The sequence below is a fragment of the Mirounga angustirostris genome, unplaced genomic scaffold, assembly GCF_029215605.1.
Source record: "Mirounga angustirostris isolate CCGP_5_RB_7025 unplaced genomic scaffold, mMirAng1.0.hap1 SCAF_2, whole genome shotgun sequence".
Classification (NCBI taxonomy): Eukaryota; Metazoa; Chordata; class Mammalia; order Carnivora; family Phocidae; genus Mirounga; species Mirounga angustirostris.
Window position 1 is genome coordinate 104,434,448 of NW_026991710.1, and position 19,523 is coordinate 104,453,970.

A 19,523-nucleotide genomic window follows, 5' to 3' on the forward strand; every position below is an offset into this window, starting at 1 on the left:
ACCTGCCTTCAGCTCAGGTCTTAATCCCAGGGGCCTGGGATCAAGCCCCACATCTGGGTCCCTGCTCAGCAGGAAGTCTTCTTCTCACTCTCCCTCTGCCCCCCCAACTCATGTGGGCTTGTGTGCTCTATCTCTCTCTCAAATAAATTAAAAAAATAAATAAATATCTTTAAAAAAATAAACAAGGAACAAAATGAAAACAAATTGCAAGGTGAAAGACATGAATTATCACATTATTATACTGAATGTAAAGGAACTAAACAATCCAATTAATATTGAATACTTTCGAATGAGTAGAAACTGAAAGATTAAAGTTGAGATATAAATACATAACACAGGAAAACTATTCACAGCAAGAACAAAAATGATCATTATCATTACAAAGTTGAAGACTAGGGCATTATTTTAGTGGTTTAGCAGGATAAGTTTTAAATGGTATTCTCTTAGACGAAGAACACATAATTAAAACAAGAAGACATTAGAGTTTTCCTTCAAAAGGATCATTCAGCTGGAAATTAAATTAAAGTGCTATAAAATGGTAATTGCAGCTAGGCATCCATTATAGTTCCATTTCTTAAAATAGTTTCAAATACCAGCTCCAGCTTTCGGAATTACTTTCATTGGCCTAAGTTTTTCAATATTGCTTTTTCAAGAATTAAATCTTAGTAGGTATATGAAAGAAACATTACCCTCCACCTTATTCCATATGTCTCCTTTGAATGGATATTATATTTATCATAAATTGTTTTTTTTTAAAGATTTTATTTATTTATTTGACAGAGAGAGGCAGTGAGAGAGGGAACACAAGCAGTGGGAGTGGGAGAGGGAGAAGCAGGCTTCCTGTGGAGCAGGGAGCCCGATGCAGGGCTCGATCCCAGGATCCTGGGACCATGACCTGAGCCGAAGGCAGACGCTTAACGACTGAGCCACCCAGGCGCCCCTATCATAAATTGTTTTGACAGATTTATACTTTTGACATCACAGACCAGGGTTCCATCCTCTGGCGATAAGTTAAGCTGTACCTTGGAGAGGATTATTCTTAACGTCAAGCAACCAATGTCAAATGTTATGACAGAAAATTGAAACATACAATTCAGGTCTTATACACGTGGTGAAGGGACCGTATTTCTCTTCCTGAGACTCTTTCTCTTGTCTCTAGGTTTTGAGGAAATGGGTAAGTTTTAAATGTCTCATAAGACTTTTACCATACAAGGGTGGCTAGCATCCTGTGGGAGCTGTGCAGAATAGCATCCGATAGGAGAAACCAAGTTTAAGATCATAAAGCTTTATATTTAAGCCAGTAATTTGATTATATGTTGTGTTCTGTGTTCATTTTTTTGGTAGTTAACCCTACTATTCTTTAGTAATAACTATTTTTTTTCCCAGTTATTAGTCTTGTGTCGTTTATGTCTCTGTTAGTATTGGGGGGGGCGGAGCACTAGGGTGGTGGCAGAAAGCCACATGGGGACTGGGCTTTGAAGATCAAGAGCTGATTCTAGAAGCTCTAAATTATCCTCCTGACATGAAAATTCTCTGCCCATCACCAACCACTAAAGAAGAGGATTCAATTTCATGTAGAAGTATATGGTTTTGTTTATTGGGATTTCTGTTGTTGTTTTTTTGCAGAATAGGGAAAAAAAAGATTTCAATTAAAAAGTTACTATTTAATGAATGATTCCACTTACTCCAAATTGAAAATCATATTTTTGAAGGAAATAAGACTCTTCCTCTGAGTCATCCTGAGTAAGATCTATAAAATTGTCATGGATATAAAAAAAGGGAGAATCAAACACAAAATATGGAGTATCTGAGAGCATTAAGATTTGGTTTCTAACATATCCAATAAACAGCAGGCGCTGATGTAGGTTGGATGAAAGCAGGATACGTAAACAGACTGACATCTGTGTTGTGTGAAAGTTAATGTTCGATGTTATACTATTCACTTAGACAGCTTTTACTGAGGTGAGTTAAAATAATTTTACCTTAAAAATTAAACATCTTGGGGCGCCTGGGTGGCTCAGTCGGTTAAGCGACTGCCTTCGGCTCAGGTCATGATCCTGGAGTCCCGGGATGGAGTCCCGCATCGGGCTCCCTGCTCGGCAGGGAGTCTGCTTCTCCCTCTGACCCTCCTCCCTCTCATGCTCTCTGTCTCTCATTCTCTCTGTCTCAAATAAATAAATAAAATCTTTAAAAAATAAAAATAAAAAAATAAAAATACTATGCTATGTTACTATGGCAAATCATTGTTTCTGAGTAATGTCAAAATATAAGCTAAGTCCCTGGGCAATTCCTATCTATTCCTCCTCATGGCCCTTAACCTGACTATTCCTCTTAAATATTATGCTCAGGCCTCCCTGTAATATGTCTCAGCAAAACTTCCTACCCTCCCAACTGATTTCATCCCAGCTTGCTTAAGCGCATTCTTCCTTCCCCAAAATCTGCACTCTAAAACCTAAATGTATTTGTCTTTAATCCCCTCTTCAGATGATTTTCTCCTTGACACATCTGTTGGCATATTGAGGTCATCTTTCTCCCAGGCGTCTTTGACTCACAGCTTAACTCTAGCAGTGTTGGCTGTCTTCGTTTAGAGCTCCCAAGTTCAACCAATAAGACCCTATGGACTCTGATAAAACCTCCAAATCTTGGAATAAGAGTTTTAATGATAGCAGCAAGTGATTAATGATTTAACCTGGTGCCATGGTACCTTGATAATGTAGGAATTTTTTTTCACTAACTTGTCTTTTCCACCTCAGTGGGCTCTCTTTTGTGTTTTTGCTGTTTTATCCTCAGTTACTAGAACGGGGCCTGGCACAGAGTAAGTATTCATTAAAATCTTAGTTGACGTAAATCTTCAGGTGTTACCATCCCCACTTTGCCCTTATGAGCCATAGAGAAGCTACGTAGCTCGCTTGAGCTCTCAAAGCAGCGTTCGGATTGCGAAGCCATGCTTCCCAGGTCATTTATGAAGCAACTACTACATCCTCCCAGAGATGTCCTTCTGGTTTTACAGACTAGCACTTGCATAAAGCAGATGAATTTGTATACAAGACAATGCCTCCTAGTCATGTGTTAAACCAGGGAAAGACGATAATAGAATAAAGGATGTGTCATTGTAAATAGGGTGGCCAGGGAAGCCATGGACATGGTAACTCTCTCCTTGTTCCTAAAATGCCCAATTAGCAGTACTTGCAACCCATGTTAACCAGTTAATAATTTTTAAAAAATTTTTTGTAATTGAGTCCGAAATACAAGGATTCAGCTTAAGAGTTCCATCCTACTTTAAGGCATATATCAAAATAACTTGTTTGTAGTTAATCTCGTGGATTTAAAATCTAAATTTATATGAATAAAAGTTAGCAGTAGTGATTAAGGAACTTCAACCCAAATATATTATTCGTGTTTCTAAAGGATTGATTTATACGGCATTTTTATTTATTTATTTATTTATTTATTTATTTATTTATTTTTAAAGATTTTATTTATTTATTCATGAGAGACAGAGAGAGAGGCAGAGGGAGAAGCAGGCTTCCCAAGGAGCAGGGAGCCCAATGCGGGACTCGATCCCAGGACGCTGGGATCCTGACCTGAGCCGAAAGCAGACGCTTAACCATCTGAGCCACCCAGGGGCCCCTATACAGCATTTTTATTTAAACTAGTAGTGAATTCATTTTATATCTGCAACAATTATATACACACAGGCATCACTATATTGTGAAAGGAAAGCAGTCACTTTCCCATATTGAGTTGGCACAACAAAAAATTACCTACTTAGGGCATGTTTTTACAAAATTATGGGTAATTAACATAAAACTAATGACCCTACAGTTAAAAAAGACCTCAGAAGATCAACTAGCTTTTTGTTGTACAAGTCTGAAAGATTTTGTCACACATTTGAAGTGATAGTCAATCAGCTGGGGATCATTGAAAGGAGAGGAATATAGACCCCAAGTTTCCTCTCTTTTATTAGAGGGTCCTAGAACTTGGGTAGCCCAGTGCCACCTGCATCAGTTGGCAGGAAATTTTCAGGAGATATAATGAAAACTACTGCAAAAAGTTAAGGAAGATGCATCCCTAAAGGCTTTTGTTTGTTTGTTTGTTTTTGTTTTTTTGGTTGTGCTGTGTTTTTGTACATTTTTGGTTTTGGTTGAAAGATTTTAAGAAATCCGATTTCTGCCTTTGTTCAAGGACATGATGTCCAGGTGGTGCCAGCTTTAGATTCACATCCTTTCTTCCTGCTCTGCATTGTTCAAATTCAAGTCAGCATCTTTTCGTGCTTAAGCAGCCTACTTATCAGAATAGCTCAGTGCTCTACTCAAAAAATGCTAATGCACATTACTCATGATGAAAAATATTTTTATTGTTTTTAGGAATCACAATGATCTTTGAAAAATAGGATTCTAGTTTTTACCAAAAAAAAAGGAAAAATTTTAAGATTTAAAATGAAGCGAAACCATAATCTTGGGTTTTACCATGCTTCCATGGACATTTTATTGTGTTTATACGTGAACATTTTTCAGGCAAAAATACTCTATTATGTGGCCCATTTTGTGAAACTAACATATTCAAATGCAGAAAAACCTTCACTTATTTATGTGTTAGTTATCATTTGTGAAATTTTACAGTCTCCTAAAACGGCCATTAAATGAATACTACTACAAAACAAAACCAAACAAAACCCAGTGTTGCTTTGGCAGAGTATTTACACACTTGGTGGAACATTTCCTTTCCAGCTACTTTTACTGCAAACTCGCGGATCCATTTTCTGTCTCTGAATGGAGTCAGCTCTGTGTTGCACCCGGCTGGCAGCCAGTGTAGGGCGCGGAGGGCTTTCAGATGGAATGGTTGAGCAAGCAGCTGCTGCCCCCTCCACCGGCTCCATCCCTGAGTGTCACATGTCAGGGTCTTGAACAAATAATGCACCATTGTCCCCACTCACAAAGCTGATGGTCTGGCCTTGTGAAGTAGCAGGGCATTAGAGCCCAAGGTACTGTACTCACACACACCAGCACCCTATTCAGTGCTTCACTGATGAGCTTCAGGGAGAGCACCAGGAACGCAGGTCAAAACTCGCATTTGTGTTGTTACTTTCTTTGTCAGTTGGCACGGTAATACAACGTATTTAATATCATGGAAGGCCGCTAAGAAACATCTGTCTTTAGACTGATTTAAGAGATTTTCTAATATCTGTAGAGTAATTTAACAAGCACAATCTTTAAGACTGATCCTGAAGACTTTGTTCATTCTTCTTTTATGTAGCTCAGTGTTTCACACACACCACCACATGCATAGGCTGGAGGATTGCAACATCTATCCTTTTAAGAGTGGAATGTTAGCTGTTGATAATTTAGCAAACAGACCTTATCAATTTGAACTAAAAGTATCCCTAACTATATGACAGGAACTCCTGCTGACTGGCTCTATGGTTTTAGAAGCATGTGCTACAATTATTTCTTTTGTTTTCAGAAGCTCATGCAAAATTTGATATTCACAGCTGCTAGGCATCAACTTGGTTGAGAAACAATCTCACCACAAAAACACAAAAGTGACTGATTCCAGATTATTGCCAGATCATGCATTGTAGTGCTGGAGAGGATTCAAGTTTAAGTGCTACAAAAGTAGCCATGACCCAGGTGGGCTCTAAGGTTTCAGCGACCCAAGCCAGACTCCTGTCTGCTGATACTGCTTGATAACATCTAGGAATTCCTAGTAGTGGAGTAAATAGGGTAGCTGTAATTTCTTTTTTCCTCCTCAGACTGACTATCCAGAGGCAGACAAATGATAGAGGAATTACAAGATTGAAACTAATATATGTTTGCTTACTGAGAAACTCAATCAAAATTCCCATTTACAACATAAATAAAATTGAAACTGTGCATTACAACATGAAACCTGTATATAGCATGGATTTTATAACCTGATTCAGGCTACGTTAGAAAGCCATCTATAAAGAGGGCCTGGAAACAATGTAAGAGCATTTTTTAAAAAACAGTTTTAATCATAATTTTAGTTTCATCTCTTTAAATATCACTCTTTGAGTATTACTACATTTTTTTTTTTTTAAAGAGGGGTGCCTGCGTGGCTCAGTCGTTAAGCATCTGCCTTCGGCTCAGGTCATGATCCCAGAGTCCGGGGATCGAGCCCCGAGTCGGGCTCCTTGCTAGGCGGGAAGGCTGCTTCTCCCTCTCCCACTCCCCCTGCTTGTGTTTCCTCTCTCACTGTCTCTCTTTCTCTGTCAAATAAATAAATAAAAATCTTAAAAAAAAAAAAAGGAACAATTATATGAGAAAATCTTCCTAGCCCATGAAAAGGTGGAAAGTCATCATGACAAACAAGAAAAAGGAAGAAAGTATTTACTGCACTCTTGTATTACAGTAGGAATTCTTGTCAATAATTCTTCAAGAATTAGGTCCCTGTTGGGGATTATTCATTTCTGTCCACCTGTAAGTGTGGCATGTTTGTTGTACAAAAGATGTATTGCTATAAAATAGATTAAACATGCTTAAAATAATCAATATACCTTAAAACATGACACCTTTTAAAAGTTTAAAATAACCATGGATTTAAATGAAAGCATTGCTGAAAAGATTTCTACATACATATGGTTTTGCTTTTGTTCAATATGTGTCTTGTGCTCTTAGGAGAAGAGATCTGCTTGTCCATTTTCTGTCCTTCTATTGTTACACCGAGAGTTTCATGCACTATCATGACCATTCCCACACGTATATGGACATTACTCACATGTGTTCCTTGTGCTTTCCCCCATTCTAGAAATGCAGGGTGATAGTTATGTATCAACATGAGCTTGTACCTGTGTATTCTCACCTCTGCCAAGCAAGTTTTCTGTTTTAGCTAAATGAATGTTTTCTAACTGAAACAGTCAGATGGCTGAAGAAAGACTATCTGCCTATCAGATACAGGTACAGTAAGAATATTCAGAAGAAGAACGATTCACAGACCTCACTGAATCTAGACTCCCAAACTTTGCTATGTTGTGAACCCCTTGCTTTAAAGGCAGAGTAATTTTTTTTAAAGAGTACATGGTTGGATTTGGGGAAACAGAGAATCAGGAGACGAAGTCGCTGTATGTCGTTAAGAAAGTCAGTTTCCTTACATAATCTTACAGGACTCATGTGTAAAGTGAGGAAGAGGAAAAGTTGGTCTCTAAAGGCTTTTCCAAATCTAGGATGTTGGCTATCGTCAATTCAAGAAACATCTTTAGGTACACAGCATTATCGTGAGTTATAGAACTCAAAGATGAACAAGATTTGGCCCTGCATTCACCAGGTTTTCTACAGAGATAGATGATATAGAGAGATACAGATATAGAGATACAGGTCTGTCTTGTTTTGCCTTTTCCCTGATAGTTTTCTATTGAATATCCAGTCTCTCTTTGTTCTTTATTAACAAGACACACGACGGTATTTGGTGCTGCAATATATCCTGCTAAAAAATTTTAATTCCCTAAGCTTTGTTGCTCCTAAGTATAGCTGTATGACATGCCTCTGACCAATAAGATCTAGGTTGAAGTCTGCCAGATGGATTTTCTTGAAAGCACATTATATTTCATGTTAAGGTGACAGGTTCAGGTAGTAGTAAATGGCACCATTTGCAATCCATTTTCAATCTGGGATATAGAATCGATGTTTAGCGATAAAGCAGCCATTTTGCACCCATCAGCAAGGAGTTCGGTCGAGTCTGTATCTCAGTTACTCCAGTGGATGGCTGCCTAGCCTTAAGCTACCTACAATTCAGACTCCTATGAAAATTTAACTTATAAGTGGTTAAGACACTACAGTTTTTATTTCTGTTATTTGCAGATTAAGCAATCCTAATTGATATATTTGCTGTTATGTTTCTCAAGCAGTAGTTCATGTTCCATGTACAAACAAACATATCAGATATCAGTAGATTAAAACTAAATATATACAACACAATTTTTATGCTTTCATTGAGTTAATAGCTTTTTATCCCTCTAGAATTTTTCCTGTTTTTATTCTCTTAGTTGCTCTTGTATTATTTCTCATATTTTTCTTTCATTCAATATTCATGTTAAAATTTCTTATTATCCTACCAAAGAATTTCAGTAAGAGAATTGCTATTTTGTTTACATGTTTGTCAAATACTATACCTGTTTCCTTGAGGAACAGATGGTCCCATAATTTGGTATATTTTCAGTTATCTAGCACTTTCTTATTCTATTGATTTAGTATTCTACCTCACAAAACCATTTGATTTGTTTAGCAACTCAACTTATTCTTGATCCTAATCAAAGAATTATTCATATATGTTTTATTTTTATTTCCTTGTGACTTATTTCCAACAGTTACATTCTTTCTAATGTATTGTCTATCGTATAGGCTTGTATTGCCCTAAATTACTATTTTTTCCCCCTGTAACTGTCATCTGTGTTCTCAACTCCCTTTGAAATGATCTCTATGTGACTCTGATCAACTGCATATATGGCCACATTTTTCAACTTAACATTTTGGACTGTCCTTATTACATATATTGTGTTTTAAACCAATAGACAAGGGCGCCTGGGTGGCTCAGTCATTAAGCGTCTGCCTTTGGCTCAGGTCATGATCCCAGAGTCCTGGGATCGAGCCCCGCATTGGGCTCCCTCCTCCGCGGGGAGCCTGCTTCTCCCTCTCCCACTTCCCCTGCTTGTGTTCCCTCTCTCGCTGTGTCTCTCTCTGTCAAATAAATAAATAAAATCTTTAAGACAATAGACAAGCAGAATGTACGTGTACGTTCCCCGTGGCTTATGTACTGGTGTTACTGGAAAGAGAACCAGTTCTGAATTCAGACTTGGCTGCTCGAAGCTTGAAAATCAGTACTTGAGAGACAAATGATGGCGGGACAGGAAGGTTGTTTTATTCAGAAAGCCAGCAACCTGGGAAGATGATGGGCTAATGTCCCAAAGACCATCTTCCCCTTCAGGCAAAGCCAGAAGGTGAGGGAAAGCAGGGGAAGGCTGGTGTCCCGACGGTTAGTTGAATGTCCGCGTGACCCTGAACAGACTTGTTGGCACCAGTGGCGGCTGTTTTCAAATACAGTCAGGCCTTGTCTTACTCCTGGCGCTTTCCTCCTCAAAGCCAGTGGCCTGCAGATCTCAAGGAAAGCAGGTTAATTCGGCCACAGACCAAGGGCCTTAGGTCAGCAAGCGAGGAATGGTAAGCTTGAAGGGAGTTAACTCTTAAGACTGGCTGGAGTGTGATTCCACTGAAGAGAATGTTCTTGTCCATTAAAGACCTTTGGTGGGTAGCACATATTTTAAAAGGATTGTTTTAGTTTTCTATTTTAGAGACATTCCTAAAAAATGTTTATAAGAAAGACAGAATGATCTAAGGTATATACTGTTAATAGCCTAGAAATCACGTCAAAAGTTAAGACCTGTTTCCTTCTGAGAACTATAATGAAATTTCCTAAAATGTATTAGTATGTTTCTAAAGCATAGCTATTGATACAAATTAAGTTGGTATGAAGTAACTGTTTGGAGAATTATTAGAAATTATTTTACAGTGTATACACATTTACTTTTCAATTAAACAAATCATATTAACTCCTCCTGTCTTCCAGGTGCAAAACTCTGAAGGCCAGGGCGCCTGGGTGGCTCAGTTGGTTAAGCGACTGCCTTCGGCTCAGGTCATGATCCTGGAGTCCCTGGATCGAGTCCCACGTCGGGCTCCCTGCTCGGCAGGGAGTCTGCTTCTCCCTCTGACCCTCCCCCCTCTCATGTGCTTTCTCTCATTCTCTCTCTCAAATAAATAAAAAAAATTAAAAAAAAAATAGAAAAAAAAAAAGAAAAAAAACCTCTGAAGGCCAAAGGGTAAGCAGGACAGATGAGGTCCCTGTCCTCAAGACACTTCAGTTGGTGAGCATAAGCTAAAGTGCTGTGATTGGTTTACAGACTACAGTTCACATTCCAAGTACAACCTGCTAACTGGTTTTTGGTAAGTAACCAAATGATTGAAACATAGCCATGCCCATTAATTTACCTATTGCCTCTGTTTCCATGCTACAGTGGCAGAGCTGACTACTTGGGACAGAGATCTTATGTCCCACAAAGCTAAAAATATTTGCTTTCTCATCCTAACAGAAAAATAAAATTGCTGACATCCATTCTAATCGTTCATATCAGTAATTAAATAACAGTAAGTGTCTGTTTTAGTCAGTTGTTTAAAATACAATCTGCATGTGTGAAACCAATGGGAATTGATAGGTTTAGTTAATCAAAAAGTCATACCTGTTTGTACAAAAGCCTTTATTCACTGCACCTATTGCTGCATTAATTTGCTTGTAATTCTCTCCCAAATGCTCCAAGTCATCAATCCTACATAAATCTATGATTTATCTTTACCAGTTTTATGATCCTTCCATTCAGGTACAGGCACAAACCATAGCTAACATGATAACTCGTACTTACAATCATTATACAGGTTTCCCATGATATCCAAAAGGAGAGCATCCCTGTGAAAGGTTTTGTTAGCCAAATGGCTTAAAGCAAAAAAGTAATTACTATTAATTTACATGGAAAAAAATTTGAGTGTTCCCAGACCCCAAAAATAACCTCTCAGGCTTTTCTGATACCTTGGGACACAGCTTGCTAATGGATGCACAAATAACTTAAAGTACAGATGCTCACAGACACAGCTCAAAGTTCTGGCGGCTTGATGCTGGGTGATGAGTGTAGTTGCTGGGGAAGGAGCTTGGTGGCACCACTCTCGATGCTCTGGGCGCGTGCTGTCTCTGTAACAGCTCACTACAAAACAAATGCTGAATCCTTATTTTCACTTTTCGTCGTTTTTCATGAAAGTGAAAATCCTCTTTGGATTTCTCTTGGTTAGCAAAAACAGGTATCAACATGGATCTTTCACAGAAGCAAACTGGTGCAACTCCCAACTTTCGAAAAGGGGGAATTATCTATATTAAGTGCTGGAGAAATATTCCAACAGGTTAGTGTACCGGGAGAACACCTTGGAAGAATTCATTTCTCTTAAGACTCACAATGGCTTTGAGGTGTCTTACCTAAAAAGATAAAAATACTTGAGGATCTATTCAAATATTTTCAGCTGAATAAATTTGGTCATGTTAATGGGACCCTGTAGATTCCAGTTGTAAAATATGACTGTCAGGAAATAGCCCTTTTATGAAATTAACTCAAAATCCCCTCACATTCCTAGGAAGTCTATAGTCTAAAGCATATTCTTCTTCCTTCTCCTAGTAATTAGCTATTTGCATAGCGCTGATAAAGCCTCCCGGGTGTTCCATCAACTTCCTATTTAATTTTAAGGCAGTGTTTTTTGGTAAAAAGTGTATAGGGAAAAATGAATCTCCTCTTCATTTTCAAAGGAATGTATGTCTAGCATTATTTAATCTTATTTCATATAGGATTTCTAGAGAAATAAACTTAGGTAATCGATAGAAAACTTACAAGGGATAAATACAGTTTCATCATCATTAAATGAGAGGTGAAAAATCCATGCCTGAGAAATGATAGATCTACAATTGACCCTCTGTCTTTCAAAGAAAGAAATATCTGGTGAAATACTTTTGAATTATGTTTATTGACACAAAAAGAAATTAACTTCTCATGAATACTTTAGAGTAACTTAATATGGTTATATTTATTTCTTTCATCATTTAGAGTGCTGCTATTTATTTTCTTACTTAAGTGTCTATAAGCTCTCTGTGCATAAAATAGTGTGTAAGATTATGCTAATTATACTGGGCTATAAAGACATAAAAATTGATATAAGGGTGATAGCAAAAAAGAAAAAAAGAAAAGTGGCCACCATTGACTGATTTCTGGGCAACTTTCTAGGTTCTTAACTACCGTTGTATCATGTGATGAAGACAATTTTATCTGTCACACACTTTCACTCTGACATTTTAAGACTGAGAAAAATGGAGAGAACTGAGATTCAGAAAGAATAAATAGCAGTATTTTTGGTTAGTAAATGACAGAGCCAATGTTGCAACTTTTAATTCTAAGACTCAGATTCTTTTCTCCACAGCATGTTACTTTAATTTGAATATTTGAATAAACAGGTATCAGTATACTTGGATTATATAAAAAATAATTTGGGTCCCATATATTTCAGTAATTATACAGACAATGTTCATGCAAAGGATGGATGGCTACCTCATAAGTATACTTGCAGCTACATCTTCCTCCCCGAATGACAGGATAAGGGGAATAACAAACCTTCAAGGCTTCTGCTAACTACAGAATTCTATGGTTTCTCAAAAGAATTAAGTTCAAAAGTTGACATTCAATAATAATTCAAGAAGTGGAATATTGGAATTTTGATTAAAAGAAACTTTTTCACTGGACAAATGCATATTGATAAAATTTTCATAATAAAGGATATATTCTCTTTACCAATATGTGTTAATTATATATATATATATATATATATATATATATATATATATATATATATATACATTTTTAAAGTTTTTATTTATTTTTTGACAGAGAGAGACACAGCGAGAGAGGGAACACGAGCAAGGGGAGTAGGAGTGGGAAGGGGGGAGGGAGAGGGAGAAGCAGGCTTCCCGCAGAGCAAGGATTGACTCGAGGTTCGATCCCAACGACCTGAGCCAAAGTAGACGCTTAACGACTGAGCCACCCAGGTGCCCCTAATTATATTTTTAAAATCCAAGAAAACTCTTTTTTTTTTTTTAAGATTTTATTTATTTATTTGAAAGAGAGAGAGAGATAGCGAGCGAGAGAGAGAGAGCAGGAGCAGGGGAAGAGGGAGAAGCAGGCTCCCCACCGAGCAGGGAGCCCAATGAAGGACTCCATCCCAGGACCCTGGGGTCATGACCTGAGCCGAAGGCAGACACCCAACCGACTGAGCCATCCAGACACCCCTCCAAGAAAAACTCTTAGATAACATTTTTAAACTTTCTTTTTCCAGAATGGATGAAGACAAGAATCATGACATGAAAAACTCAATGTCATGTAACTAATATTTGAAATTTGGGATTAAATGCTAGCTTCAATCTGACCAGAAAAAATGATAAATTAGTATGGATTTAGATAACATATGGATGTTATCAATTCCAATGTTAGGTTGACACCATCCAAAATTTATGTTTTAATTATATTCAATGATTTTTGCAATTAGAGGTCGTTTAGAAATCCATTTGTGAAGTCAGCTTTTTTATTTTGTGATTTTCAGTAAAGGATGATGTTATAAATACTAAAGCAGAATGTAAGATAAATGGTAACATATAAAGCACTCTTTCTTTTGCAGAATTATTATAAATAATGATTTCAAATTATTTTACATTGAAAAGCACTTTTTAAAGTATTAAGAATAAAACTGTTTTAGAAAATACTACTCGATTTCAACAAATGGTTAGTTACAAAAATTGAAGGTATTTTACAAAATAAAAATTTTAGTAGTAGTATACCTGTTGATATTTATATAATCAAGGAAAGAGTTGGTAATACAGTTGGTCTTTGATACATGGTACTTGGTATAATGTTAAAAAGAAAAATATCATTATCTTCTCATATATTAGACTTTTAAGAAGACTACCACAGCCTCAAGTACTTAAATTACATCAAATAAAATTTCTATTTTCAGGTTATGAACATGTCTTAACCCAGAAATTTTCTCAATACAAGGTGGCCACTGAAAAAAATACTTACTGAATGAGAATGTAACAAGACAATGGGGGGAAAAACGAAGCTGGAACTGCCAAGTGAAATTAATACAATCTAGAAAAAAGGGGCAGAAATGCAATTGAGGGAAATAGATGTGTCTTTGTCTTGCTTGTACAACACTACATATATCATCCTTCCCTCTGTCTCTCCGAAATCGAGGAGTGAGCCACAAAAAGGTAAGATTAAGATAAGATGGTAAGATAAGATATGACATGATAAGATAGGATAGGATAGGATAGGATAGGATAGGATAGGATAGGATAGGATAGGATAGGATAGGATAGGATAGGATAAGCTAATCACGGCTGTTTGGAGAGGAAATCAGCCATTGGTGTTTGCATGTTCTTGTTGGATAGTCTAAGAATTCAGCACTCTAACAGCTCTTTCCCTGAGCAATTTCTCAAGGTGTGACTTCAGTGAGCAACCCTGAGAGACAAGGTAGCATCTCTTCCTGGACAGATGGCAGGCTTGTTCTTGCTCTAAAATCAGTAAATCCCCCAGTTGAGCGTCACTCTGCTCTAATGCATCCACTACATGTGCAGGCATCTGGGGCATCTGGAGGGCGTATGGGAGCTGGCATAAATATGAAACTCTGGCTACTATTTTTGCTGTGAGTAATAAAGTCCTTTATCTCTGATCCAGGAGTTTTGTGTTCTTTATCAGCATATATAAAACAGTAATATGTTGATTTTCTTGCAAATAGAGTAAAATCTCAACACTGCAAAGCTCTAAACAATGGCATCACTATCAAAATTGTGTGTGTGTGTATGGTGTGTACGGGCATAATTTATAACATTATAGATAGAACTTCATATACACTTACATACGCATACATCTATATCCCATATCTACTTTTCTTTTTGGTAATGTACTGCTAAAGGCATATAATCTTGGGCCACTTATTTAAATTCTCTGTCCCTTAGTTTCCTCAACTATACTTTGAGGATACCATTGGTAGATAATTGGCAAGACTGTTATAAGACTTAAATGGTATAAGGAATGTAATGTTCTTAGAATAACGTTTGGCATTCAGTAACTTTAACTATCCTACTTGGCCTTGAATATCTATTAGTATCTTTTAGAATCAATCATTTTTCAAAGATATTTCACTGGAAGTACATTTATGATGCTTCTGTAACTATTGAGGAACATAGGCTTTGGGGAAAATATATGCCATGTAAGGGGTAACATCTATATTTAGATATAACATATATACTTCTCTATAAATGTAGTGACTTGATTTTTAAATGAAAAGTTCACATTTTGCTTTAAAAGTACCTAAAAATCATTTTTCTAATATTTCTTTTTTTTCTTTTTTAAGATTTTATTTATTTATTTGACAGAGAGAAAGAGACAGCGAGAGAGGGAACACAAAGCAGTGGGAGTGGGAGAGGGAGAAGCAGGCTTCCTGCAGAGCAGGGAGCCCGATGCAGGGCTCGATCCCAGGAGCCTGGGATCATGACCTGAGCCGAAGGCAGACGCTTAATGACTGAGCCCCCCAGGCACCCCTATTTTTCTAATATTTCAAATAGGCTGACTGTAGAAAAGATAATGCAAGTTTTCTTCTATTTCAAAAATTGGTAGCTTTTGAGATTATTCAGACATACTATTTAAAGATTTTCACGGTTATGAAATATCTCTAAAAGACAACAGTGGCCTCTAGTGAGGCAGACACTAACATAACAGGATGGAGATCTAAACCATTCAAAGGACAATAAATTTAAATGATTTACTGAAATGTTTAGTCTAACTGATGAGGGATGAATAGTCTTTCACAGAAAGTCCTCTCCCTCAAAAAATGACTGTTCACACTGATAAACCAGTGTACAGACTTTCTAACTGAAATAGAAACTGACATCTTCATTTCTACTGTTTATAAAGTACTCTAGAGTCATAGAAAAATTGTACATAATCATACGAATACGAATTTATTTTTCAAACACATTTGATTAGCAATGAATGAAAACTTGCTTAAATATTAGTGTCACACTAGGATTTGGAAACTCACCTAAACTCCAACTGTTAGACTTGTTCAGAAAGAAACAATGTCGTGGAGATCCAACCATTAACTAAATAAATGTTTAAATATATTTTAGAGTCAAAGAAAATTATTGTTATTTTATCATAAGTGTTTATACATAGATGCATCATGCATGTATACAAACAAGAATCAAATGTCTACATACTGAATACAGTATATGTGTTCACATATATCATATGTATATGTATCCCCACATGGGTAAAATTATTTCATAATAGCTATAAATTGCCTTGTGACACTTAAAAAAAATACTTCCACGTTTTCTAAGAATCATTCCATAAGATAGCTGAAAGTTAGCATTCACTCCTTCAGCTAGAGAGTTTTAAAGGAAAAAAAAATCAATAAAAACCTCTAGAAGAGAATGAATATTTGATTTATATCTAGTCAATAACTTGGCCAAAACAATAATTAGATTAAACAATAAATCAGCATTATATATATTTTTAAATTTTCCTATTATTTATTCCTAACTTTGATTTCCATTCACTGTTGTTTCAAAAACTAATTCTTCCATTTCGTTGATTAATTCTTCACTTTCTGTCTTCATATATTTGTCTATTTGTGTTTGTATCCAATATTATTAAAATTCTCATGTATAAATTGTTTTATGTTTTTAACTTTTATTGACTTTTTTGTCTTTAAGCCTTCCTTCTATTTTCTTCCCTCTTCCTTACACAGGGTTAGCAGATCAAAGTTCTTATTTTTCGCTGTCAGATGTGTGAATTCTGACTTTCAAACATTTAATCCAATTGTTTTGTGACCTTAATTTATCAAAAAAAATTGAAGCAAGATGGGAATCTGTTTAATCCTCAGAATTGGAAAAAAAAAAAAAAAGTCTAATTTACTTTTCAGAAAGGGGAATTCTTACCTAAGAAAGAAACTGGACATTTTACAACTTAAAGCAATAAAACTGCTAATGCAGTAATGAAAAGCTGAAACAATTTTCTATCAATAATGTACAAATAATTGTCCTAGAATGTTACCACAAAAATTATTAATGAATCACTAGACAAATGCATTTAGGCATATGTGGTGCTTTCTTGTGAAGAATATAAAATCTGAAAGCAATTCTGAAGAGCATTTAGTTATCAGCATATGAGCAATTAAGCATCAGTTATCATATACACTAAAGCAGCAAGAACTTAACATTTGCTCTAAAGACCATTTGATGGGAAAGTAAGTGAACAGGAACTCTATGAAATTCAAGGATAGAGTTGAAGGGTACTGTAATTTTTGAATCATTAAAGAAATTTTTATGGATTAGAAAGGATTTGGGGCACTGGGTGGCTCAGTCAGTCTGCCTTCAGCTCAGGTCATGATCCCAGGGTCCTGGGATTGAGCCCTGAGTCTGGCTCCCCGCTCAGCAGGGAGCCTGCTTCTCCCTCCCCCTCCGATACTCTCCCTACTCATATTCTCTCTCTCTCTCAAATAAATTATTTTTTAAAAAATAAAGGATTTCAGGAGACATTTTAAAAATAATCATATAGCTTAAAAAAAAAACAATATAAACAAAGTGATTAGTACTAGTTGGGAGATGGACTCTGAACCCAGATTCCCTGATTTCGAGGCATTGCTCTGCCAGGTGGTAGTTTCGTTATTTTACCTCTATTGCCTCAAATTTTTCATCTATAAAATAAGGATAAAGATAATTGGGATTTAGTGAAGATTAGAAGAGTTCATAAAAGAATCAGCCTATGTAAATATTAGCTATGATTATGAATAAGAAGATTATGAGAAAAAGATCGAAGGAACATATATCTACAATTTCTCAGGCATAAAATAATTAGACTAAACAATAAATTATCCTTATTAATTGTTTTATAGTTTTTATAGTTTTTTATATAGTTTTTTATATAGTTTTTTATATAGTTTAATAGTTTTTATTTTCTTTTTATCTGTTACAAAATTTATTTTCCACTCACTGTTTGTACAAAAGCTAATTTTTCCATTTTGGGGTCATTCTTTATCATTGAAAAAAGCAAAATGAAATTGAGTGAATTTACTCTCTAGCTGGACCTAACAGGTTTATATAATCAATACAATAAACATTTATTGGCTTTTACTGTCCTAGGAGCTAAATAGGTAAATAAGAGATTAAATGGAATATGATTAGTGCAGTGGATCTCAATCACATGGAATGCCAGAACATACAGACTGCCAAGCACCAACCCCAGAATTTCTGATTCAAGAGGTATGGGGGACCCATGATCCTTTGTGCATGACTAACAAGTTCTTGTGCAATGTTGATTTTGCTATTCCTAGGAAAACATTCTGAGAATAACTGATTAAGTGCATTTTACTGTTGGGATTTAAGAAGAATGCTGTAAAATGGACCCTAACTCAGACTTGGGGCAGAAATTAGGAAAGAATCCCTAAAGGACTGGGACCTGAATAATGAATCTTGAAGAATGGTGAACAAAGCCAGGTGAAGCTAGGCTAATTTTACTGTTGCAGGAGCCGTGTTGTTTGTTAACCTTTAATAGCCTATTAATCCAGACCAAACCAAGCCTTCCACTGAGCTGAGAATGTTATTCACTTAAAAAAAAAATAGCATTTATGCTTTCCTGACAACAGTAGTTTCAGTGAGGTAAAAGAATGCCTGATAGACATAAATAAAAATCTAACCTCAAAGGTTTAACTAAGCTGATATAATTTTGTTTTTAAAGAAAATTTAATACTTAACTTTTTCTGAGAATTATAGTCCCAAGGCGTTAAAAGAAAGGACTAAACAAGACACATAGAAATTTGACCTTAAAAGAGGATGCTTTTGTCTTTTAGCAATGATTTATTCTATTTCATTAAACAAAGACAATGATCAACATAGTATTATTAAGTCAACCATTTTTCCATGTTTGAATAATACAATGTGTAGAACGTGTACACACGATGTGTAAGAACCAGGAATTACAAAGAAAAGAATCAAGATTGACAGATATATTTAGTAAATGTCTTAAAAATCTGTTCCTGAAACAGAGCTCCTTGTTCTGTTATGAGAACAGAAAGGCATCTTGTTATGTTAATGAAGTGACTTTGGGTTGCCCTTAAGGACAGGATGCTGATTTCCTAGAGAACCAACCTATGATTCAAGGGTTAAAGCTTTTAGTCCCATTCCTTGACTTCTGCAGGGCTGGAGTTCGAATCCATGGTCAATGGCCAATGATCTAATCAATCATATCTTTGTAATGAAACATTCATCCAAACCCAGAAGAATGAGTTTTGAAGAGCTTCTAAGTTGGTGACCATGTGGAAATTTGGTGAGAATAGTGCACTTCGAGAGGACATGGAAACCTTTCCCCATACCTTGCCCTATGCATCTCTTCCATCTGGATGTTTCTTAGATACGTCCGTTTATAATAAACCAGTGATCTAATAAGCAAAATATTTCTCTGAGTTGTGTGAGCCACTCTAGCAAATTCATTAAACCCAAGGAGGGGTTTGTGGGAATCTCTGATTCAGCCAGTTGGTCAGAAGTACGTACAACAAACTGGACTTGCCATTGGTATCTGAAGTGTGTGTGTGGCCGCAGGGGAGGGTGTGGGGGAGCAGTCTTGTGGGACTGAGCCCTTCACCTGTGGGATCTGAAGTCATCTCCTGGTAGAAGGTGCAGAATTGAGCTAAACTGTTAAGACAGCCAGCTGATGGCTGGAGGATTGCTTGGTGGTATGGGAACCCCTTTCCCCACACATTAGAATTGGGTGCACAATCCTTACCTTGTTTTTCTTATTTACTCATAGTATCTAATTCTGAGTTTCAGAACTACAACTTCCCAAAGACAAAGAAGGCCAGGCACTGAGTTTTAAC